The 26132-nt window shown below is 39.3% G+C and overlaps 1 non-coding gene across 1 annotated transcript; it reads left to right on the forward strand.

The window, feature by feature from the left end:
- Positions 1 to 24993: 24993 nt before the first annotated feature.
- LOC125155923 (U6 spliceosomal RNA) lies at positions 24994 to 25096 on the forward strand. Its single transcript, XR_007148431.1, has one exon. It is a non-coding gene; the product is annotated as a U6 spliceosomal RNA (small nuclear RNA).
- The last annotated feature ends 1036 nt before the right edge of the window (positions 25097 to 26132 follow it).

The raw sequence follows: 26132 nt of genomic DNA on the forward strand, positions 1-26132 counted from the left end.
TATTCAGACATATGTCAGGCTCCTTGGGTAATAGTTTGAATTGACCACATCAGGAAAATGGTGCAGAACTTTAGTTTCTGGACATATTTTGGATAAACTTTGGAATGAAACTTCTTTTCTGGAAACATCTAGAAATACAGATTAAAATATAATAGTCATGGTATTAAATGTATAGTCAAGTTTTCAAGAAAGAAAGGAAATTTTGTGGGAAGAAAAAGGAAACAATTAACAAAGAAATAGTAAACATGTGGACTGTCACTCTAGTTACCTTAGCTGTGGAGAGGAGTTTGATCTTCAAGATCTGAAGGCCTGGGTTTTATTGTTTTTTTAATTTTATTTTTTTTAATTTACATCCAAATTAGTTAGCATAGAGTGCAACAATGATTTCAGGAGTAGATTCCTTAATGCCCCTTACCCATGTAGCCCATCCCGCCTCCCACAACCCCTCCAGTAACTCTCTGTTTGTTCTCCATATTTAGGAGTCTCTTATGTTTTGTCCCCCTCCCTGTTTTTATATTATTTTTGCTTCTTTTCCCTTATGTTCATCTGTTTTGTCTCTTAAAGTCCTCATATGAGTGAAGTCATACAATATTTATCTTTCTCTGACTAATTTCGCTCAGCAAAATACCCTCTAGTTCCATCCACATAGTTGCAAATGGCAAGATTTCATCATTTTTGATTGCCTAGTAATACTCCATTGTGTATATATACCACATCTTCTTTATCCATTCATCCATCGATGGACATTTGGGCTCTTTCTATATTTTGGCTATTGTTGATAGTGCTGCTGTAAACATTGGGGTGCATGTGTCCCTTTGAAACAGCATACCTGTATCCCTTGCATAAAGACCTAATAGTACAATTGCTGGGTCATAGGGTAGTTCTATTTTTAATTTTTTGAGGAACCTCCATACTATTTTGAGAGTGGCCTACACCAGCTTGCATTCCCACCAGCAGTACAAAAGAGATCCTCTCTCTCTGCATCCTCGCCAACATCTGTTGTTGGAAGGCCTGGGTTTGCAAGCTCACAAGAGAATAAACACACACAACAGTCACAACAAATCCCGAAATGTATCCTTTAAAAAAAACCAGATACTTGTGCTCACGTGGGATTATAACTCAATGTTTGTACTACCAGTGTGGCCCAGGGATAGCCAGACATCAACATGGTCAGATAATATACCCAGATTGACTAGCAGAAGTAAAGTACCTCTTGGGAGGGACAAGCTCTTAATCTAGGCTATACAATATTTCCATAATAATACCTGTTGAAGATCAGCTCATAATCCAAAATTATAAAACACAATCCACCATAAGCAAGAATCATGTAAAGAAAAATAGAAGGATTAGGCCACCGAGACACTAAAATAACAAAACTATCTTTAAGAGATAAGAAAATATGCCTTAGATGATGAAAGACATTAAAGAGAAAGGATTAAAAACACATGAAGAAGTATCAAAATAGATTCTAAAAAAGAACCAAGTAAAACTTGTAGAAATTTAAAAAAAAGTCGTAAAAATAGTAGCTAATGATACTGCAGATTAGATATAACTGATGAAGGAATGAGTAAAAGACAGATGTGAAGAAATTATCCAGAGGCAGCACACAGATAAAAAAAATGGGAATTGGAAAAGAAAAAGAATATATATATATTTACAAATGAAGAGATTTAAAGGATGCGATGAAAAATTTCAACATTGTACAGGAGAGGCAATGTTCTAAAAGATAAGGCAAGAATGTTTCCCAGCTAATAAAAGACATCAATCTTCCCAACAAGGTAATCAAAAGCAAATCTCACACAAATGTCATGGTTAAACTTCAGGGAAGATCTTTAAGGCAGTTACAACAAAAAAGAAAGATTGTCTACAAAAGTAGAACAATTAGATTGGCAGCTGACTTTTCACAAACATCAACAGAAGCCAGAAGGAAATGGGATCACATCTTTGAAAATGGGGGGAAAAGACTACTGTTTCACATTGTACAGCTACATTTTCATTCAAATGTAGTGAAGGGTAGAATAAAGACATTTTAGGTAAAGGTGCTGATGGCATATGAAGGGGGTATGTGTGTTCAAGGAGATTATTTTCGTAGTGTTAGAGATGACAGTGAGATTAGAGCCTTTTATAGGTGGAATTATACAACATCCCAAATTGCCCCAGATCTCAGACAATGTCTGTAGGCAAAATATGAACTTAGAACATTGACAAGTAAGGAAATTAAGCAATGCTACGTTATTAGCTAGAACTTAGCCCTAAAACTCCAGGGCAAAACTGTAATTGAAATATTGGGCCATGTGAGAAGCTCTTTTTATTCTTTGCTAGCTAGTCTAAAATAATCTCAAACCAATAAGTCTAGCCTGTTCAATTTACCTTACCTTCTTTCCCCTTTTCTTTCTCTTTCTTTCTCTCTTCCTTCCTTCCTTCCTTCCTTCGTCCCCTTTCTTTCGTCCCCTTTCTTTCTTTCTTTCTTTCTTTCTTTCTTTCCTTTCTCCTTCTTTCCTTCCTTCCTTCCTTCCTCCCTTCCTTCCTTCCTTTTTTCTTTCTTTCTTTCTTTCTTTCTTTCTTTCTTTCTTTCTTTCTTTCTCTTTCCTTTCCTTTCCTTTCTCCTTCTTTCCTTCCTTCCTCCCTCCCTTCCTCCCTCTCTTTCTTTCTTTCCTTTCCCCTTCCTTCCTTCCTTTCTTCCTTCCTTCCTCTTTCTTTCTTTCTTTCCTTTCCTTTCCTTTCCTTTCCTTTCCTTTCCTTTCCTTTCTCCTTCTTTCCTTCCTTCTTCCCTCCCTTCCTCCCTCTCTCTCTTTCTTTCTTTCCTTTCCCCTTCCTTCCTTCCTTCCTTCCTTCCCTTTTCTTTCTTTCTTTCTTTCTTTCTTTCTTTCTTTCTTTCTTGAAAAGGCAACTATAATAAACACAAGCAAATCCAAAGGACAGATGTGAGACACAGCATACGTCTGCCATTGCCTCATCCAGAGCTCACCTTGGCTACTCATACAAGAAATAGGAGAGTGGAGCACCTTACTCATTATATTCTGCAACAGTTGAAGGAAAAGTGTGGCAGGAAGAGGGAATGTGATGGATTTTGTTGAGTTATAAGATGGATGAACTAATTTGAGAAGTCTGCCTAGGCTTTTATTTCAACCCATGGCATGGGTTTTACTGCCAGTGCCTATCACCAGGTCTAGTACAGAGGAAGTGCTCAGTAAATATTTGTTGAATTAATCAATGACAGAAAATGAACAGAAAAGACAAGCAGTCGATGGCTAGATGATACTTTGGGGGAAAGGGAGAGACTTTTTACATCTTAGGAGGGCTTTGTAAAGAATCTCTATATTTCCTATTAGGCAGCAGAAACTTCCCTGGTGAGATTTTTGCTAAGTTTCCCCCCCGCCCCCCCCACAGCTGGACTCTGGGTAAAACATCTAAACATGCGTAATGCTGCTCGGAGAAAGAGACTAGTAAATATAAGGGGTTGTTGCTATGCAGTGGTGGGGTACTCAGGGACCACAGGAGCTGTAGACGCAAATAGATTAATTAAAGGCTTTAGGCCTCATCATGAAGGCCTTGAACTTCATATGAGAGTTGTAGCCAAAGTAGTTTCCAAAGGGTGGGACTCAGTGACTCTTTAACCTCAATATTAAGGAGTATCAACTCCTACAGTTTACAGCTGCTACAGCAACTGGAGGCATTTCAAGGAAGAATGACTCATTTTTGAATCCTTGTAAGCGAAGAGACTCATGTTAATGAAAGCAATAGTTTGATGCAATTTATGGCTTTTAAATATCACCAAGCTTTTTGATAGACATAAAATGCAAGTCTTAGGAGGAATAATGATAATAATCTAGCCAAATTTCAATTATAGATACTAATGTTGTGAATTTCCCCAAGGTAATTTATGTTTGGCTTTGGTAGACACTATGTGATGTTGTCTTTGTTTTTGTAGCAACAGACTTATCTACCCAACATTTTTGGCTCACTTGATTATTGAAATGATTTTTTTGCATTGCCTGAATACTCAAAGGAAAAGAAAGGAAGCCCAGAAGACATTTACTGGCAATTAGAAATCAACATAGAGTGCTCACTTGTGCATAGCATCAAGATTTTCAAAACCCTTGGGGCGCCTGGGTGGCGCAGTCGGTTAAGCGTCCGGCTTCAGCCAGGTCACGATCTTGCGGTCCGTGAGTTCGAGCCCCGCGTCAGGCTCTGGGCTGATGGCTCGGAGCCTGGAGCCTGTTTCCGATTCTGTGTCTCCCTCTCTCTCTGCCCCTCCCCCATTCATGCTCTGTCTCTCTCTGTCCCAAAAATAAATAAACGTTAAAAAAAAATTTAAAAAAAAAAAAAAAAAAAAAAGATTTTCAAAACCCTTTAAAATTTATCTCATTTATTTTTTTTTTTTTTTTAAATTTTTTTTTCAACATTTTTAATTTTATTTTTGGGACAGAGAGAGACAAAGCATGAACGGGGGAGGGGCAGAGAGAGAGGGAGACACAGAATCGGAAACAGGCTCCAGGCTCTGAGCCATCAGCCCAGAGCCTGACGCGGGGCTCGAACTCACGGACCGTGAGATCGTGACCTGGCTGAAGTCGGACGCTTAACCGACTGCGCCACCCAGGCGCCCCAATCTCATTTATTTTTATAGTAACACTGAGAAGACATGGATGTCAAACTGTGGTAGTTGGGGATACTTTCCCTCATAATTCCCCATTCATCTCCAATCAATTCCTAAATAAATAACTTTTCTAAGCAAAGACAATATATTTGCCGTGCAAGCACAGCTTCAGGACAAAATCCTCAAAATCCTCTAGCCCTCTCCTCCCAGCTAGATCACCACTCTATCCCTGTGATAATTGATTGCATTCATGACCCCAATTCCTTCATCCTCCTCCCATCCATACCTTTTGTAGTGGGGCTTTGCAGTTCCTCCCATCAAGAAGGGGGGACTATTCCCCCGCTCCTTGATTCGGAATTTGGCCATGCAACTTGCTTCAGTAGTTTTGATGCAAGCGTAGAATTGAACTACATCTGCAAGTTTTTGCTAATGCTTTTGCTCTTCTGCTGACATAAGAAAATGTCTAGACTAACTTGCTGTTGAATGAGGCATTAGGTGTAGTGTCTATTCACCTTACCCTAGGAAAAGATGCCAGGGTGGAAGGAAGGAAGGAAGGAAGGAAAGAAGGAAGGAAGGAAGGAAGGAAGGAAGGAAGGAAGGAAGAACAAATTCTGTTACTGAGAGCTAAGCAATGTTAACATTTTGGAAAATGTCCTTTCCCATATCTTTTATGATATAAATGTGTTTGCATGTAGCATGTAAATCAGAAGTTCTGTAATACACTTCATTTGTAAGTATGCTATAAACATCTTTCCAAATGAATTGAGAGAGCTCAACATCATCAGTTTTAATAGGGAGAAAAGCCCAATGGAATAATTACCATAATTAATGAAACCATTTCCTTATTTTGGCAAAACGGGCACCATTTTCTATGTCTCCCTATACCCATGCTCCTTTGCTGTGTGATTTTGCTGCTTCTGCCATGAAGAGGTAGGGTCGATTGTTCCATCTTCTGAATCTGGGCCCACCTGGTGGCTTGCTTTGGCTGAAAGAATAAAGTAGAACTGATATTTTGCAAGGTCTGGCCCTAGGTCTCAAGAGGCCTTGCATACTTTTATTTGTTCTCTAGGAATCCTGTCAAATTGCCACGTGAACAAGCCTAGCTGACAGCTAACTGCAGACATAGGAGTAAGGTCAGCTCAGACCAGAAGAACCAGCTGGCTAAGCCCAGCCCCCATAGCCAGCCCATATCTCACTAGCTTCACAGATGGTTATGATTGACATCACCAACTTTTTTTTCCTTAATGTTTATTTATTTTGAGAAAGAGAGAGAGAGACAGAGCGCACGTGCAAGCAGGAAAGGGGCAGAGACACAGAGAGACAGAGAGACAGAGAGAGATCCCAAGCAGTCTCCGTGCTGTCAACACAGAGCCTGACACGGGGCTCGATCTCATGAATCATGAGATCATGATCTGAGCTGAAATGGAGAGTCAGACACTTAGCTACTGAGCCACCCAGGCGCCCCAACATCCCCAACTTTTGAGGTGGTTTGCTTTCACAGCAAACTGATAATCGATGCACCTATCAACAAGATTTTAGATCATTTCTAATTTTTCTTTATTATATACCTTGCTTTGATGAAAAACATGTATAAATCTTCACATACTTGTTGGAGTACTTCCTTAGTATACTTGCCTAAGAGCGAGATCACTGGATGAAGAGGAATGCTCATTTTAAGTTACAGCCCATGTAGTGAAATTGCTCCCTGGAAAGTATGATTAATTTATGCTTTAATCTATCATGTATAAGAATATTCATCATGGTGGGGGTGTGGAGGCAGGGACTATTTCAGATTGAGTGGTCAGGGAAATCGCTGCTCTAATGAGCAGAGGTCTGAGGTGATGAGCCATGTCTGGGCAAAGAATTGTGTAGGTGAGAAAAAAGTAAATACAAGGAGACAAAGACGGAAGGGTGTATAAGGTGTTGGGTAGGGCGCCTGCAGCTGAATGAAGAAAGCCCAGAGGTTGAATTGTAGATAGGTAGGGGCCAAATGAAGTAAAGCCCCCTAGGCTGTGACGAGCATCTTGTATTTTTATCCTGAGTCTGATGTGATGCCATGGGAACATAACCTGCATAGGGGTGGCACCATTTTCATTAACATCAGCAGCAGTGGGCAGCCCCTCCCTCATCACTAGTACTTGGTAACGTTGGCTCTATGCAAGATGTTGTTCTAGAATGTTCCATGTATTAACTCGTTTAATCCACTCAGTGCAAGAATCGGATACCATTGCTAACGTCCCGATTTTACCCACGACATAACTGAAGCACAGAACAATTAGATGAATTGCTCAAGCGGCACCAGAATTCAACCCCCCACAGGCAGTATCCACGTCCCTAAATTTATGTGATTTATGTTTTCCAATGATGCTTCTTATAAGAATTGCCTATAGCAGGGCAAAGGTGAAATCTCCAGGTTATTGCAGGAGGCTGGAAGGGCTAGTTTTTGGACTTGTTGGTAGCCGTAAAGGTGACAAGAAGTGGTACAAAGAAGCATTTACTAGTAGATTCTCAATGATACTTTAATTGTGTGAAAAATCATAGCTAATCAGATTGGTAAAAAACGATGTCTCTCTCCATTTTCCTTGAGTTTAATTAATAGTGAGGTTTAATATTTTTCTTAAATTATAGTGACTGTTTGTGTTTCTTCTGCTAATTGCTTCTACACATTCTTCCTGCATTTTTGCATTGTCCCTTATTGATTTCTGAGAGCTCTTTGTATATTAGGCGTATTAACTTAAACACGTTAATGTATTTTTACAAATATAATTTTCTAATATAAATATACAAAACGTCACCTTCGTGTGTATTTCTCAGTCTGTGGTTGGTATTTTAACTTTGTGTTTCCTCTTTTGCACAGTATTTTATCTTATTTTTATGCAGCAAAGTTATGTTATGTTTTCCGGTTTCTGAATTTTCTGTCATGCTTGGAACAGTTTTCTCCATCACAAAAGTATGGAAGTATTCAGCTGTATTTTCCTAGTGCTTTTATGTTTGCATTTTCCAACGTTTTTTATTTATTTTTGGGACAGAGAGAGACAGAGCATGAACGGGGGAGGGGCAGAGAGAGAGGGAGACACAGAATCAGAAACAGGCTCCAGGCTCTGAGCCATCAGCCCAGAGCCTGACGCGGGGCTCGAACTCACGGACCGCGAGATCGTGACCTGGCTGATGTCGGACGCTTAACCGACTGCGCCACCCAGGCGCCCCCATTTTTAAAAAACTTACATGTTTGCTTCATTTCAAATTTATATCGGCATCAGGAATGAGCTGGGATGCAGCAGTTTATTTTATAAGTGGCTAGCAGATTGCGCTGACATCATTTTAAGCATGCATTGTCTTTTTTGTTTTCTGCACTGATTTGAAACCCCATGTGTGGTATGCACTAAATTTCCATATATTCTTGGTACTGTTTATATACTCAGTTCCACGCCTGCCCTAAAATTAGGCTGGTTTAGGTATAGTCATTTTATAATTAATTTTAACATCTGCTAGGGCAAGTAATCCCCCTCTCCCAATTCATCTTCCATTTCAGAATTTTCCTAGCTAGTTCTGCTTGTTCATTCTCTCAGCTACATTTTCGAAGTATTTTGCAGGTCAGGATGTTTTGTCACGGTTTTGATTCTGATTCTCGAATTCGATGCATTGCTGGCAGATCTTTAGGAAGACTGACATCTTTAAAAATTAAATGGAAGTGGTAACTGAAAGGCTGTGCCATTTTCCCGCCGATACAGTCTTATCGTAATTTTATTGCCTTTGGGAGAGTTTCCTTCTTACCATCTTGTCTTACCTGTATGTTCTACTTCGCCCCGCCACGTCCCCACCCCTGACACGGGGACTGCAAACCATCGTAACATAGGGGATCATCAGGACTTTCTCTTGAATTTGAGCTTTCTTCTTTTATTTGCTCCCCTTTAACTTGCTCCCCCCGCGGGGGGCTTTGTTACCAATCAGCCCCCAATTGTGGTTTGCAGAAGGGGAATGTGTACGAAGCACCAGACTGGCACTCGGGGTCTGTAACTTTCCAGCCCACACTGCACGACCCACGACGGTTCTATGAGCAAGCCGCTGGGCATTCCTCCCCTCGCCCCCAAGTCTGAAACTTCTTTCACGTTAGCACGCTTGTGCTTTACAGCACTGTTCCCAAGTTTATGGCCTTCTTCCTTCAGCCTCTTGTTCCAATTGAATCTAATATTTCATCAAATATGGTAAAGAAACCACGAGAAGGGATTGATGCTCCTTATGAGTCGTCCTAAGCAGCCCCTGCCAGAATTGCTGTAAAACGGTTTTCCTTTTTAGCCCTTCTGAATTGCAATATGTTTCTGAGGCCAAATTCTTCAGGGAAGCATTATGACTATTTAAGGTCTCCAAACTTTATGCTTCAGTACAAAGGCCTAAGGGTGAAGATTTTAAATGGATGAAGTGGAGAAATTTGCACTTCCTTAAGCAAACATATAGCATTTCCTTCCATGTGTCAGAAATGAAAACAAAAAATACAAACTAATTTGTCATGAAATTTTCCCTTTTATAATTCCCTCTTTGGTGCTTTTTCAACCTAACAAGTCATATTTTCTCTTCTTTCGTGTCAGGTTTATAGCTTCGCTGGTCACAGTTTCAATAACCATGATGGACGATCTTCTGTTCTATATATCATGTTCAAGTATTCAGCTTAAAAGTATCTTTGTGTTCACAGCTTGCTTTCTGTCACCTCCCCGATCCCTCCTCCCCACTGCATATGCACATGGTGTTATATTATATGCGCGGAGAGCTTTGGGGAAAGCTCATATTTAGGAACATTAAGTATGCAGAGGATAGCTGCTTATTTGGGCTGAGCTGACCTCACTATGAAATGAGGCAAATTGTCATATTTATGACTCAGGGTAAGTCAATAATATATTGGCGTTCACATGTGGAAACGCATTTACTCCCCAACATGTGGCCTCCGCTTTGTTTTTCTCTGAAGTAAGTGGTAGTTTTTCACTCAAGTGTGAGGCTTTTCCCTTCTTTTCTTTCTCTTAGCTTCTTTCTCTCTTTCTTCTTTCTCCCTCCTCCCCCCCGCCCTCCCTTCCTGTCTTCCTTCTTTTCTTGCTTTCTCGCCCTTTTCTCCTTCTTGAGCCCCGAGTCAACATAGTGGGATGTATAGCATTTGGGTATAGCAGAAAAAAATACCTCTCTTCAGATAACTAAAGTTATTATTCCCTTTGCCTCCTATTTCCATGCTCTGTTTGTTGGTTCTCTCTCTCTCTCTCTCTCTCTCACACACACACACACACACACACACACACACACACACACAGTAACATATTGAACAAAATTATATGGCTGGATAAATGCTATTCACAACTATTGCCTGGAAATCTGATCCTATTGGGTCCTTTGGAATCTGAGTCAGTATCATTTGTTTTTCTTGCTTCTCTGTAAATTATAGTAGGAGAAAAAAAGAGTCATGTGGTTTCTGATTTACTGTAGAGAATATTGAGAAGGAAAAAAAAATCAGAGTAGTCATTGATAATCAGAAAACATAGAAAAACCTCACTGTGAAAGTCTTTATTATTTCTAAATTTGGTCAGCTCTACCTTCCTGTTCCCCCAACTACAAGGCCCCCATTATCCTGAAGTCTATTTTTACAACACTCCATTTTGCAAGTGGGATTTAGGTTGGGAGGGCATGTAGAAAATCTCTACATCCCTTCCCGTCTCCCCAGTGTATTCTGGAAATTAGCTTTCTCTAGTATGTGCACATTTGTGGGGGTGTTGGGCAGCCCTTTCTGTCCTGTCTTTCTCCTCCTCTTCGCCTTTACATCACAGGCTTATTATGGCTGACTACCCTGTTCCCCCAGTAATTGGGACACACAGATGATCAATGTCCTCCTGTCAGGAGAGAGTGTCGCTCTGGGAAAGACCTCTGAAATGCTGGGATGGTCAGCTAGTTGCTGTCACCCTTGATCTTCCTCACCAAGTTCATAGCAATTGGTAGGTGTGGGAGCAGCCAAGCCAGACTCTGAGCACAGACTTGGTGTTGATGCTAAATGTCATAAACACAATCGACCACCAACGGAAACCAGTCATTACTTATTTGCTTTGCTCTATGTGATTCTAAGTAATAGAATGGTTGGGATGGGCTTTCCACTTAGATTCACGCCGATAAAGTTATTAAAGCATAGAACTGGGTACCAGGAGACTGGTTAAACAAATCATCTGTGCTGGGGGTGCCTGGGTGGCTCAGTCGGTTAAGTGTCCTACTCGATTTTGGCTCAGGTCATAATCTCACAGTTCATGAGTTGGAGCCCCACATTGGGCTCTACGCCGACAGTAGGGAGTCTGCTTGGGACTCTCTCTCTCTCTCTCTCTCTCTCTCTCCCCCCCGCCCTCCTCGCTCTCCCTGACTAGTGATCTCTCTCCCTCTCTCTCTCAAAATAAATAAATAAACTTAAAAAAAATCATCTGTGTTGTTGCCTTTCTGGTCCTTCAGAGATGTTAATTACTTTCCCTCAGCCTCTGTTTCCCAGTCTAGGATTTGAAAGAATTGATTATCTCTGAAGTTGCTTCCTGCAGGGACATTTGATGCCCCCGATGGTTGTTGCTGTTGTTTTGTTTAAGAAGGGAATTGGGTGGGAGTCTCTTACTACCACATTTTCATTTTATCCAAAGAACAGAACTGTTTTCCCCTCATCTACGTGGGGAGAATAATACTCATGAGCGATCTACTTTCCACAAATGTTGAAAAGATGAGGGACTGAGGGACTAAGCCTGTCTCTACAGAGCATAAAACAAAGCAAGACTTGGCAGTTTTCCAGTTCATTTGATTTGAGTTAAACACGGGCAAATTTTTTATGTTTTATTTTTGACTGGACATTCGTCATACAGTTTTAAAGAAAGTTGGTTTAACGCAATTATTGACCACTTTAAAGACAACTTCTTATTGTGTTGTATCACGAGGCTTAGAAGTCGGTGTTACTCTTGAAAATTCCAGCTGTGAGACTAATTTCTACTTAAAAAAATGGTGCACGTGGGTAGAGACATCTGACCAAAAGGTATGCATTTATTAGTGTTTTGGTTAATTTGCTTGAAATGAATACTCGGGCTGCAGAAGCCCAGCTCAAGTTTACTTAATTCAGGGCCATGATTCATCTGTTTGCTCCATATTAAAAATTCATATTCCCTGGCTGCAGAATCTGGATTTACACTCAAGCAGGACTAGATTAAGGGACTCCCGAGGATGGGAGTCATCTTTTGGTCTTTGTGTCCGAGCAGCACAGTGCCTGAATGTAGGGGTGCTTAGTGCATGTATTTTGAAAGAAATGTGTCATGAAACAGCTGACTAATTCATTTATACTATCCTTTTATATTATGGTAAAATATACAGAACATAAAATTTACCATTTTAGCCATTTAAGTGTACAGTTCAGTGGCATTAAGTATATTCAGACTGTTGTACAACCCTCATCGCCATCCAGAATTTGCTCATCTTCCGCAACTGAAACTCTTTACCCGCAGAGCATTAACTCCCCATTCCTCCTCTACCCCTGCCCCCGGGACCCCGAGAACCACTACTCTGCTCTCTGTCTGTAGGAGTCTGACTACTCTAGGTACCTTGTATAAGTGAGATTAGACAGTTTTTGTCTTTTGTATTTGGCTTAGTGCGTCTTTAGCATGTATCAAATTTCATTCCTTTTTAAGGCTGGATAATATTCCATTGTATGTATACATCACCTTTTGGGAATGCATTCACTCGTTGGTGAACATTAGGGTGGTTAGCACGTTTTGGCAATTGTGCATAAATGCTGCTATGAACATGGCACATGAAACCAGTTTTATCATCTTTTGAAGAGATGAAACATTGCCCATCAAAGATCAACATTGCCCAGAAAGATCAGAAGTGAAAGCTAGATTGCCGAGTGTTATTTATTGTCAACTGATTTTTGTCTATGTGTTTTTGCTCTCCCACTAGATGGGATATTTTCTGAGCATAGGGACTGGCTTGAAATTAGTGGACTTCAAACTTTTTAACTTACATTTTAAAAAAGAATATTGAAATAAATGCCTCTTTGCTTATTTTTTTTAAGTCCATTTAGAGGGCTGAAATTCTTTTTTTTTTTATTTTTACTTTTGATTGATTTATTTATTTTGAGAGAGGGAGAACAAGTGGGGGAGACGCAAAGAGAAAGGGAGAGAGAATCCCAAGCAGGCTCCGCGCTGTCAGCCCAAAGCCCTACGTGGGGCTCAAACTCACAAACCGTAAGAAATCAAGAGTTGGAGACTTAACCGACTGAGCTACCCACGAGCCCCTAAATGGCTGAAATTCTTAGGCTGTTTCCTGGTCTGTATGTTTTATGCTTGAAAGTTCACCCATCAGCCTGTGAAGCTCTATTAGGGTAACATCCTAGTCTTGTTAACTTTCATATCCCCAGCATCTGGCATAAAGACCAGCCCAGAGATGTCTGGGGGAAGTGTTCTTGAATGGATTGACCAGACATCATTGTCTGATTTGCACTTTCAGCCCCCAGGAGAAAAAAGAAATGAAAGCTAGATTGCCGAGTGTTATTTATTGTCAACTGATTTTTGTCTATGTGTTTTTGCTCTCCCACTAGATGGGATATTTTCTGAGAATAGGGACTGGCTTGAAATTAGTGGACTTCAAACTTTTTAATTTACATTTTAAAAAAGAATACTGAAATAAATGCCTCTTTGCTTATTTTTATACTGGCACTTGAAATTTTGCATAAGTTAAACAATACTAAGGAAATGTCTTTTTTTTCCTTTCAAATGTTTATTTAAATTCTAGTTAGTTAACATACAGTGCAGTATTGGTTTCAGGAGTAGAATTTAGTGATTCATCACTTACGTACAACACCCAGTGCTCATCATAACAAGTGCCCTCCTTAGTGCCCATCACCCATCTAGCCCACCCCTACCCAACACCCCTCCATCAGTCCTCAGTTTGTTCTGTATCATAAAGAGTCTCTTATGGTTGGTTTCCCTCTTTTTTTTTCCCACTCTCATATATTCATCTGTTTTGTTTCTTAAATTCCACATATGAGTGAAATCATACGGTATTTGTCTTTCTTGGACTGACTTATTTCACTTAGCATAATACATTGTAGCTCTGTCCATGTCATTGCAAATGGCAAGATTTCATTCCTTTTGATGGCTGGGTAATGTTCCTATATATATATATATATATATATACACACACACACATATATATACACATATACATATATATACATATACATATATATGTATATGTGTATGTATATATATATGTGTGTGTGTGTATATATATATATGTATATATATATATATATACCACACCTTCTTTAGAAATTCATCAGTCGATGGACATTTGGGCTCTTTCCATAATTTGGCTATTGTTGATAGTGCTGCTATAAACATCAAGGTGCATGAACCTCTTTGAATCTGTATTTTTGTATCCTTTGGGTAAATACCTAGTAGCATAATTGCTGGGTCATAGGGTAGTTCTATTTTTAACTTTTTGAGGCTAAGGAAAGTTCTTGTATGTTGCCAGTATTGACAGTTAATACAAGTGATTACATCACTCTTTCAAATATGTCCAGTGGGGTTTTACATAAAGTAGCAATGTGATTCTACCATCATCCACTTAAAAATACATAAATAATCCCTGTTATAACAGTTGGAATCTTTACATTGTTCCTTGTTTTTCCCTTGAACTTATATCTTCAGTCCTACTTCCCTCACAGAATTTTATCCTAGTTAAATGATAGTTTCATGGTTGGAAGTCATTTACGGAGCACCCTATAATTCTTCCTGGCAACATTATACAATTAAATGTTTAATTTTAATTTTTAATTTAAATTGCCTGTGACCCTAAGGATCCATGTTGGAAACAATTTCTACTGGATTGAATCATCTTCATTCAATTAGCACAGTCATTATTTGTGCTTAGCCAGTCAAAAAAAAAAAAACCCCATGATTCTGTCATAATTTTATAATTATTTATAAATATGACAATTCATAATTATTATTCATACAGTCATACAAAATTTTATAGGCAGTGCCTTTTTTAATGATAGGAAATATTTAATTTTCAATTGTTCTCTTTATTGCCAGATTGAAATGAAGTTTGGAATCAATTCTACTTCTGTTTTTCATTTTAATAGACTAGCATGAGATGTCTTGTTCGCACAATAAATTAGATGGGGATGAATTCCTTTTGAATTAAGTGCTAAAAGTCACATAAGAGCTCTGTCATCAAAAAGTATTTTTGATAACTCATCAGATGGCAATTCAATTAGGTCTTTTTCCAATCTCTCAGGTTTTTTTGAAGCACATCCCCATTCAAAAAAGATGATTAATTATACCTGTACTCTTCCACTTGGAGGCACCTGTTTAATCTAATATATTTAGAAGATGTTGAAGGAATGAACATAATGTGAACTCAAATATACCTCTTTTATCCCATATAATATTTTTGTGTAAGATTACTTTATCCCATCACAAATTTAAATGTACTTTTATCAAGACCTTGGAGCTGCGTGTGTGGTTTCATTAGTTTGTGAGAACCATCTTCCACATAACCCCAAATCTCCGAATCAGATTAACTGAGAAAAGCCTAACTTCATACTTCAATTCCGATAAACGTGTTTATTCACTTACTTTTCACTTACTTTCAGTTACTTTTCACTTACTTTTGACACTCGTGAATTCACTCGTGAATTCTTATTTTAAGATGTCTAAGTAAGGCATGAAGGCTTGTCATGAGTTTGCATCTGGGTATAAAAGGGCACAGCTGATTTATATTTATATTACTTATATTTATGAATACATTTACGCTTATATTTATATCATATTTATTATAGGAACGATGTATTTTTTGAAAAGAGTGAGGAAATGGAAAAGATAAGGTCACTAAATAAAACTATCTCCCTTGCTTTTCCACTCTAAAACATATCTAAATTCAGAACATCTCAAATGGGTTGATAATACCTTGTGGCCGATGCCACATTTTGCTTTTATAAATGTATGCTTAAGATAGGGAAATACAAGAGGCCCTCTCACTGGTTTATGGTGCCTTTGATGGACACAGAAGCCTCCACAGATGCCAGTATTTCTAATGGTCTGTTTGATAGGCAAGGGGTGGGGGGTCTACACCTCAGAACAACACAGGATCATAAAGTTCAGTGTCAGAAGTACGTCTGTCTTTTGTCAACCAGCGGAAGGGAGAACTGACAGGAAATCTCAACTCCAGACATTTCCTCAAGCAGACGCCTTTTTAAAAGAACAGATATGGAAGTTGAGGATGAGAAACTAAATGCTCTTAGCATTATCCATGCCAGTGGTGCCTTGGAAAGCATGTATCTCCAGGGGTACACACACTTGCTGAGGGCCCACTGTCTTCTCCTCCTCTGTGTCCTCACCCCTTAGCTTAACACACACTGATACACACACACACACACACACACACACACACACACACACATATATACACACACATATATGGCGACCTCACAGTTGTAAATTCCTTACTTTCATGAACTGGTTAGTTTAGGGTTACAGATTGCAGAGCTTGTACGGTAGACACCTCATTCATTCGTTTTTTTTTCCATTTGTTAATTCAGCAAGTACACGATAAACACCTATTATCTGCAAGTCAGTGTGGCTCGGCTGAAGATAAAAGATGCATAAAATAAGGAGATCCTATTTTGTAGGAATGAGAAAGCTTGTCCATGAATAACTATGGTACAAATTAGAAAGTGATACATGTGGAGGGCTTGGGAGGGAACAATTAGTTGTGGCTTGAAGAGTCAGGCCCCGCGAAGGACAGCATGCATGAGGGTAGGCATAGATGCAAAGCCGTTACAGCTTCTAGAAATGGAAACCAAAGGGCCTGTCAGCACAATCTTCCTATCTGAAAGGTAGCAGCACTTTACTTAAAATTTGTAATTCACGCGCTCATACTTACATTTATGCGTGAGCACACATAAAACCTTTAACATTAAGGAACCTATTTCCTACCTACAGAGTCAATGGAATCATACTTTATTATGATTTTTTTTTTCTGTTGAGAAGGGGCATAAGTATCATAGTCTGTCAGTTTCATATTTATTGGGGGAATGTTTTCAGATCAATCTTTCCTCACTGACTTGAGAACACATTTACTTTTATTTCATGAACTCTGCTTCAACCAAAAAACTCTCTGATGCTGACTCAGCATACAAAGCTACATTTTATACCTGTCAGGCTGCATATAGATTTTTATAAGGCGAACAATGGCTGTATTTAAGTACTGATGTAGTAATCGTGAAGTCTGCTGGCAGTATCCTTTGGAAACTGAATCCATAAATTTTATTAGTATTAAATGTTTCTAAGGGGAGTTGACAAATAGTTGAGCGGGATAGCATTTTCTCTGGACTTGGCAAAGACAGAGGGAAGAAAAAGTCCCTATTACACAACGAGAAATGCATTAATGCTCAAACCCATTCATCTCAATTTTGCACAAATATAATTTAAGACCTTTTACAACTGTTGGTGAAATTACAGTGTGCTGCAGGGAAGTTGCAAAATTTTTATGGGCCTAATAAAATTGTCATTGTAATACCATTATAGGGTGCTGGGACAATATAGATATTTGTAATACTTATACTCCCATGCCAAACTGAGAAAGGGAGATAGTAAGTTTGATTGGAGGCAAATGCTGCACAGGGCTAAAACCCAAGCATGTCTGATAATGAAAAATCTCCCTATCAGTGTTTGCTATCAAATGAAATTGGGTGGGTGATGAGGCATTTTAACTGGTTGGCTTTCTACTGGAACAGATAAACATTATCATGCACCGTCTCTAACATCAGTTATTGCTGAAATCATCGTGCATTATCTCTAGATAAATTTCAAAATAATTTCCAGTTATATGCTTCCTGCTTTTGCACTCGAGTCTGGCTTCAGAGATGGGCCCAAGGCCTTTCTCGGCTGTCCCTTTTAGCATACAGACAAACATCTCTTGATTTAGTTAGACTCGAAGCTTTGGAAAATATCCGGTCAGAAATTTAACTACTTGGGACCATGAGGTAAACAAAAAACCAAAACAGCCTTCCTGGTAGGTATCAACACTTCTGGTGACGTCATTTAGAAGAGGATACTATAAAACGGGTCAGCATCGAAATCTTGAGGGTTCAAAACAGAATTTGCAGGAGGTGCCCCCAAACAGAGTTGGGCCCTTTTCTGAAAAACCACATTCTCTGTCTACCCCTGGATTCATGTCTGAGATCCACTAACAGGATACATAGATCAAACATTCAGTTTCTCCAAGGTGGGCAGTACGATGGAGTCATGCACTCCAGCTGTGAAAGACTTGACATTCACTCTTCCCCTTCTGGGCCTCAGCTGATGCAGGTACCATAAGCACAGTCCTCATGACCTCACTAGAGCGGCCTTTGCGTTTGAACTCTCAGTGTCCCTTCCTACCCTGAAAAGAGTTAGTTTGACCTAAACCTGGCTAATCCCATTCGCCTTAGTAGTGGTTGGTTTCAGAACAGTTGATCGTGGTGAGCTTGTGCTCTGTGAAGGGGAGTGTACTGGTGCCTCCTGGGGAAGACTGCCTCTTGCCCAAGAGGGACCCAGGAAAGACTGGCCTTCTCTTCCTTGTCTTTGGTGTGGCCCACAGACATGCTCAGCCGTGTCACTACAGCTAAGGATGAGGCAACACAGAGAGGAGATCTGAGCTGGGAGAGACACCGAAGGTTGGAGACAGAGCCCTGATACCTTCTACCAGGCACCTGCCTCCCTCTGGTGTGCTGGGGTCCAAGCCAGGGAAGAAACTTGGCTAGGGACAAACTTGCGGAGCTATGCCATTTGCTGGTCTATGAAACCTTTGGAAAACTCTTACTCTCTCTGAGCCTCGGTCTCTCTATCTGTGTAACAAGGATAAAAACGTACTTGGCTTATAAAGCTATTGGGGGCCTTAAGTGAATTAATATATGTAGAGTGCTTGCAAGAGCATCTGGCCCATAGTGGGCCCTCAATAAATGCTAGCTTTTCTTAGTTTTGTTATGTGAAAAATAGTTTTCCTCATTGTTTCAACCATTTTGAATCAGGATTTTCTGTCATTTTTAATTAGAATTTTTAGCAATATTCAATGCACAATTGATGCATTGGTTTTGCTCAAAGGCTATATGTTTTAGGAAGACTCTATTGGCCAACCTGTTTAAAATTACACCTCCCTCTAGCATCTCTTATCTCCTCTCCTGACTTGTTTTTCATCAAAGGACTTACCACCATCATATCTATAATACATTTTACTTCTTTGTTTATTCATTATCTTCTGCCATGACTATGAGAATGTAAGCTTCATGGAGGGAAGGATTTTTTTTTTTTGCCTTTTTTTACAGCTTCATTCCACCATGCCTGCATGAGTACCTGGCACAGAGCAGGCAGTCAAAAAACATTTGTTGACTGAATAAATGTTGTATCACGTGCTGCCTGGTCATATGGTGCAACAATTAGGGTAGGCACATCTCTATGCCCTTGACTCAACAAGGGTGACAGATGAGCAGCAAAGACAGCGTAACTTTGTCCAGATGAAAAAGGGAACCGATGTAGGTTGCTTCATAAATTACTAGGCAAAACAGCCTATTACTTTCTGGGTTATGCCTTGACTCTGATAGAGTAGTCATCAGCATGTTTAAAGATGGATGGGTACGGTATCAGAACGTGGGGGCTGGCAAGTCTGAAATCCATAGGGCAAGTCAAAAGGCTGGGAACTGGGGCAAGAGTTAATGCTTATGTCTTAAAGCAGAATTTCATCTCCAGGAAACCTCAGTTTGTGTTCTTTGCTCTTGACTGAGACTTACCCCACAGTTTTGAAGGTAATATTTTTTATCTAAAGTCAACTGATTGTAGATGTTAACCACATCTACACAATACTTTCACAGCAACACCTAGATTAGAGTTTGATTACATCATTTAAGTCATTCTCCAGCCAAGTGGATACTTAAACTTAGCCATCACAGATATGCTAAGAAGCATACAATACATCAGTATCCTGAAGTTGATTTAACAAAGAGCTCCTCAAATACTCTTTATTGGCATTAAAGATTAACTGGTATAAATAGCCCTAAATTCATATAATCTTTCAACATACATTATACATGACATCAGTCAATTTATGAGCAAGATTCAACCTGATTCTCCTAATACAAAAATGGCTTTTCTCATGGTAGTTTTGTAGTTAGACGTTCAATAATGGCTTCAAAATACAGTACAAAAATATCGTGAGCCCCACAAGTCATTCATTCTCACAAGGGTTATTTGGAGTTGGCAGATGAGCAAATACATGAATAAGCATTTATGGAGAGTGATCTTTTTTATCTTAATGAATGTTTTGGAATGCTTGTCTTAGAGTCTGTTTGTCAAGGTAAACATTCATAAAGATAAATTATAATAGTTGTTTCTTAGCTAAAATATATTGAGGTCTCACTACTATGCTCTAGTTATGCTAAGCACCTTACACAATTATCTCATTTAATCCTCGTGGTGATCCTCTGAGGTGGGAGATAGTTTTGCTCTCATTTAACAGCTTAGTCCCTTCGACTACAAAGTCCTTCAGATCGTGAACTATTTCTAGTATTTCCAGGGTCTCACCTCACACACTCAAGTTCAAGCTTCATCCAGGACGGATTCTAAAGTGGAGTTGATTGGTAGATTGGCTGAGTTCCTTAAAAGCCTTGCTTTAAAAAAAAAAAATGCAAGAGGGTTCACTTTGGCTCTCCCAAGGAGTAATAAGCCTGTGTCTTTTCAACTAAACCCTTTACTGTGATGCTACCAAAACCAAACACCTTGGGTTAGAAATCTGTATGGGGATACACTTTGATCAAAACCGGATCTGTCTTGTGCCTCACAAGTTTTAAATGTAGGGTTCACTTCAATGTTCCTTTCCATCTGGAAATGCATGATTTCATTTTAAGGAAAAAGAAAACAATCACTTTAATAAAAATCTTTATGAACAAGGTTCAGAAGGCTTCTTGGACAACAAATGGCTCTTACAAAACAACATGGTGGTGAGTTAAGTGTAAATGGCTCAGAAACATGCAGATTAAATTTCCCTGGAAACACTCATGGGCTTCCAAAATTAATGGGGAAAAATACTTGGGCAATGTATATTTCAGACTTCATGCTTTTTCTCCTCTTTCTCGTTCTGTTGATTTTATTTTCTTCTACAAAACACTTTCTAGGGTGACTTCATCTCTTGTGGTCAGGATGCTGTCAGGCCAAATTGTCATTAATCCTGGTGCATTCTGGGTGGCCCACTCTGGGTATCAGCTGTGTTCCCTCTCTTACAGAGTTCACTTTTCTCTCTACTATTTGTCTTTCAATATAGGAAAGGTATAAAAATAAAAGCACAATTTCAAGTCTGTGCCAAGCTTTTAGGCCTTGTGAAAGTCCACTGTCATGACACTGGAGAGATAAATGTGTGAGGTTCTTGTGTGTTGAAAACTGATAAATCTTCCGTGCTTTAACTCAGAAGATACCACTACGGATATAGATGTGGTAGAGGGATCCATAAATCAAGATTTGAAGATACTTAGGAGGGACTTTTAAAAGGCCCTCTAACCCATTCCCAAGCCTCAGACATATCTCAATATAAAACATGACAGAAACATAATTATAGTCTCATTTCTTAACGATTGCCTTAGAAAAGTTTTCTTCAACATACTTTAGAAAAATATTTCTATGTTTCCTCCTGTACAGAAGTTCCCACAAAAAAAATAACCAAATTCCATTTTATGGGGATTTATCTTTTCTTTTCCTGTCTTTGGAAGGGAGCGAATTCTGGAACACGAGATGGGTATCCAGGACTCTTTTTCCCCGGGCCTTGTCCAGCCTTAGTCAGTGAAGCTTGTCAGGCATTTGTCTTTCAGAAGAGACCAGTGCTGGCAATGCTTATTTTGTGATTTTCCCTGTCGCACATCCAAGCAGTAACATCTCCAGGGTTGCGAGAATGTGTTTAAGTCCTTTCCGTCTCAAGACAACATACAAAAAGGAAAAGCAATTCTCCTTATTTAATGAGTACGTAAGTAACGAAAAAAATGCGGAGCTGCCTCCTAGAGCTTAGAGTTTAGTTGGGGTTACAGAATTCACATACACGGGTATGTGAGGGTGATCAGCAGACCCTCTCTCCAAAGGCGACTATGAAGCTGGACAAAACTGAGAGGAGCAACTACCTCTGGAACTGAGCCAAAAGCATGCAACAATCAGCAGATCCTTCATGCTTGACACGGTGCTGAACTTCAAGCAAGAACAGTGAGTCTGTAATTCCTTGCCTAGGGCTGCACTCATCCCACCGCACACAGGGGCCCGGCTCCATCTGCCTGCAGAATCTGGCAGTCGGGCAGGCCAAGAAAACATTCAGCTTTACTGTCAAGGTTGAAGGGGTGTCATTTGATTATGAATAGTGGGCAACGACTATGCTAAGCGTGGTGGGAGTGATAAGGTAGGCAGCCAGAGGGCCTGTGTCTCTTGCAGCCTGAAGTTACCCTTGTGGTTATATAAAGCCATAAGTAGAACACAGTATGGTTCGTTTTCGAGCATATCTAGGTGCAGTATATACGACAATCATAATACAAATGAGGAGAAAAGGAATGTGTTTATTGAAGTTTCTACATCTTACCAGATTGACTCATATTGACCTATGAATTCTATTGTGGTAAATTAAAATGTACATTGTAATCTCTAAAATAGTCACTAGTATGAAATAGTAGTAGAATAAAAGTCATCGGAGAAATTTAAATGATACACTAAAAATATTTGTTAACACTAAGGGTATTAACAGTAAAGAAGGCAGCAGAGGTGGCTCAGTATGTTGAGTGTCCAACTTCAGCTCGGGTCATGATCTGTGGTTCGTGAGTTTGAGCCCTGCGATGGGCTCTGTGCTGTTAGTGCAGAGCCTGCTTTGGATCCTCTGTCCCCCACTCTCTCTGCCCCTCCCCCACTTATGCTCTCTCAAAAAATAAATAAACATTAAAAAAGTTAAAAAAAAAAAGAGGAGCAGAGGGCCAAAAAATATAAGAAACATAGAAAACCAATAGCAAAATGGCAGGTATAAATCCAATGATATCAATAATTACATTAAATGTGAAAGGTCTAAATGCCCTGATCAAAAGGAAGAGATTATCAGAATGGATCAAAAAAGCAAAATCCAACTATATTTTCTGACTACAAGAATACATTTTGGATTCAAAGACAGAAATAGGTTGAAAGTAAAAGATGGGGAATGATATAGCAGGTAAATAGTAGCCATGAAAGAGCTAAAGTGATCATTTTAACATTAGACAAAACTGAGTCTAAGACGAGAATTACTACTAGAGGCAAAGAGGGACGTTTTATAATGGTAAAAATGCCAATATATCAAGAATATCTAACCATTATAAATATATGCATATCTAACAACAGAACCTCAAAACAAACGAGGCAAAACTAGCGAGAATTGAAATAATTGATGATTTACTAGTAGTTGGAAATTTCAATACCTTACTTTTCAAAATTGAAAGAACAATTCCACAATCAATCATACATGGAAGAGTTGTGCTATACATGCAAGCAACTCAACTTCTGATTTAAGAGCACTCTACCCAGAATATTCTACTCTGTGTTTTGCAAAATACACATTTTTTCAAGAAACTGATGTGATATGAATGTAGGAAGTCTTCAGGAATCCACAAAAATACTAGAATTAATCTATGAGTTATATATATATACACAAAAAGTATTCCTATATATCAGCAATAAACAGTTTGAAATAAAAGTAGCAAAACAATTTGATACTTAATAAAAAATCCAATATGGTTAAGATGGCAATTCACCCCAAATTGGTGTATAAAGTCAATACAATCTCTATCAAAATACCAGCAGACATTTTTGTAAAAATTAAAAAAAAAATTCTTAAAGTTTATATGTAAATACAAAGGATCTAGATAGCTAAAACAAATTTTGACAAGAACAAAATTGGAGGCATTCCTCTACCTGATTTCAAAACTTACTATAGCATCAGAGTAACCAAAACAGTGTGGTATTTTGCTGGGATAAATACTTAATAGATCCATGGCACAGAACTGAGACTCCAGAAGGAACCCATTTTATTAAAGGATGATTGATCTTCAACAAAGATGCCAAGACAATCAGTGGGGAGAAAATGGTCTTTTCAACACTCGTGCTGGAACAATTGGACTCTCCCTGTAAAAACCTGAATTTAGAGCTTTACTTCACACCATGCAAAGTGGATTATAGACCAAAGAATGAGGGCTAAAAGTATACCATTTCTTCAAGAAAATATTGGAGAAAATCTTTGTGATCTTGAATAGGCAAAGAATTCGTAAATATGACCCCCAAAGCATGATCCATTAAAAAAATGATAAATTAATCTTTATCCAAATTTAAAATGTTTGTGTCACAACAGACGCTTTTAAACTAATGGAAAGATAAGTCACAGACAGGAAGAAAATATTTGCAAGTCCTGGTTTTAGTGAAGTACCAGAATCTATAATATATAAAGAACTCTTATGACTCAATGACAAGAAGGCAATCAAACTGATATAAAAGTGGGTAAAAGATTCAAATAGGCATTTTACCAATGAAGATACTAAAACTGCTAATAATTACTTTGAATTAAACAAAAATGTTCAACACCGTTGGCTCTAAGAGAAAAACAAATGAAAACCATAATGATATTCTTGTGAGTATCTACTAGAATGTCTATGAAGTGAAGGACAGACGATACTGACAATCAGTCATGTGTCGCTGATGGGAATATAAAATGGCACATTCACTTTGGAAAACAGTCTGGTAGGCTTTCAGAAAGTTAAACATGACTTTATATGACTCAGCAATTTCCCTGTTAGAAATCTCTTCCGGGCAGGGGTGGGGGAGGTGGGGGTGGGTGGAACCTGTTCATGCAAAGGTATGTATGTGAGTGTTCACAGCAAAAAGTAGAAACAATTCAAATGTCCATCAAGTGATGAGTGGATTAAAAGCGGTGTATCCATATAAGGCAGTACTATTTAGCAATAACAAGGAAATAACAACCATACTGATTCACATTACAGCTTGAATAAACCTCAAACACATTATACTGAGTTAAAGAGGCCATAAATAACTACATATGTATGATGCCATATCTATGAAATCTCCAGAAAAGGCAAATTTATAGAGCCCGGAAGCAGATCATTGGTTGCCTGGGGCTGAGGGTGTTGTGAGAATAAACTACAAATAGACGTGAGTGTACTTTTTGGAGTTTGGGGGAATATTCTAAAACTGGATTGTGGAATTGGTTGTACAACTCCGTAAAATCCGAGTGGAAAATCATTGAATCGGATATTTAGAATGAGTGAATTTAATACGTAAAGCTATTAACTAAAAAGCCGCTTGTGGTTGCTTCAGCAGCACATGTACTAAAACTGGAACGATAAAGAGAAGATTGGCATGGTCCCTGAGCAAGGATGGCAGGCAAGTTTGTGAAGCATTCTATACTTTCTAAGGCACAGCTTAATAAACCTACCAAAAAACCCCACACAGTTTTATGGTATGTAGACCATTTACCAGACTCAGTCCTCAGCACTGGCAATAGAGGGGCCTAAGTCAGACACGATACCTGCCTCTACGGAGCTTATAGGTAGTAAGAGTCTTTAATGATTATAAGCAGGTTGGCATTGCCAGCTGTTGAAGTGCCAGGAAAGGAAAAAACCCCCGAATTATGTTAAGTATACTATATTCCCCCCAAATCCCTAATTCCATGGAGCTTCCATTGTAAGGGGATTTGGGGAAGATGAGAATAAGGACCGAAACACATAAATATATAACATTTTAGGAGGTGATAAATGCTGCTAATAAAATAAGTCCAAGAAAAGAAATAAAAATGCTGAAGGAAGAGGAAGAGGTATTATTTTATGTAGAATGGGAGTGGAAGGCCTCCTGGATAGGGTAACCTTTGGCAGGACACCTGGGAGAACGGGAGACAGAGAGCCATGCCAATGTCTGGAGCAAACAGCATTCCAGGCGAAGGGAGCTGAGTCAGGGATGTGTGGCCTTTCTGAGGACTGGCAAGGAGGCCAGTGCGGTTGGACCAGACTGAGTGAGTGGAAAGCATAAGAGATGAAGTTAGAGGGAGCTGGGCCGGATCGGTTAGGGCCTGAAACACATCGTATGACTTTAAATTTTCTTCTGAGTGAGCTTACGGGCCGCGGAAGGTTTTGAGCGGAGCAGCGAAATGATCTAACAGGTTCTAACGGTTTACGTAGCGACTGGTGGAGAACAGCCTACGGACTGCAAGGTTGGAGGCAAGGCCCGCCATTTGGAGGCTATTTGGAGGCATGTGGGGAGAGAGACGGCAACAGTTCAAATCAGGGTGACAGGATAAGGAGAAGTCCTGGGATACGGTGACTAGGGAGGCCACAGTGTTCGCTGTTGGATTGGATGACAGGTGTGGGAGAAAGAGGAGAGTCAAGGATAATCCCAAGGTTTCTGCCTGGAGAAACTGGACCATGTTATGAAAACAGACGTCCTTAGGATGG

This window comes from Prionailurus viverrinus, chromosome F1, assembly GCF_022837055.1.
Source record: "Prionailurus viverrinus isolate Anna chromosome F1, UM_Priviv_1.0, whole genome shotgun sequence".
In the NCBI taxonomy this organism is placed as follows: domain Eukaryota; kingdom Metazoa; phylum Chordata; class Mammalia; order Carnivora; family Felidae; genus Prionailurus; species Prionailurus viverrinus.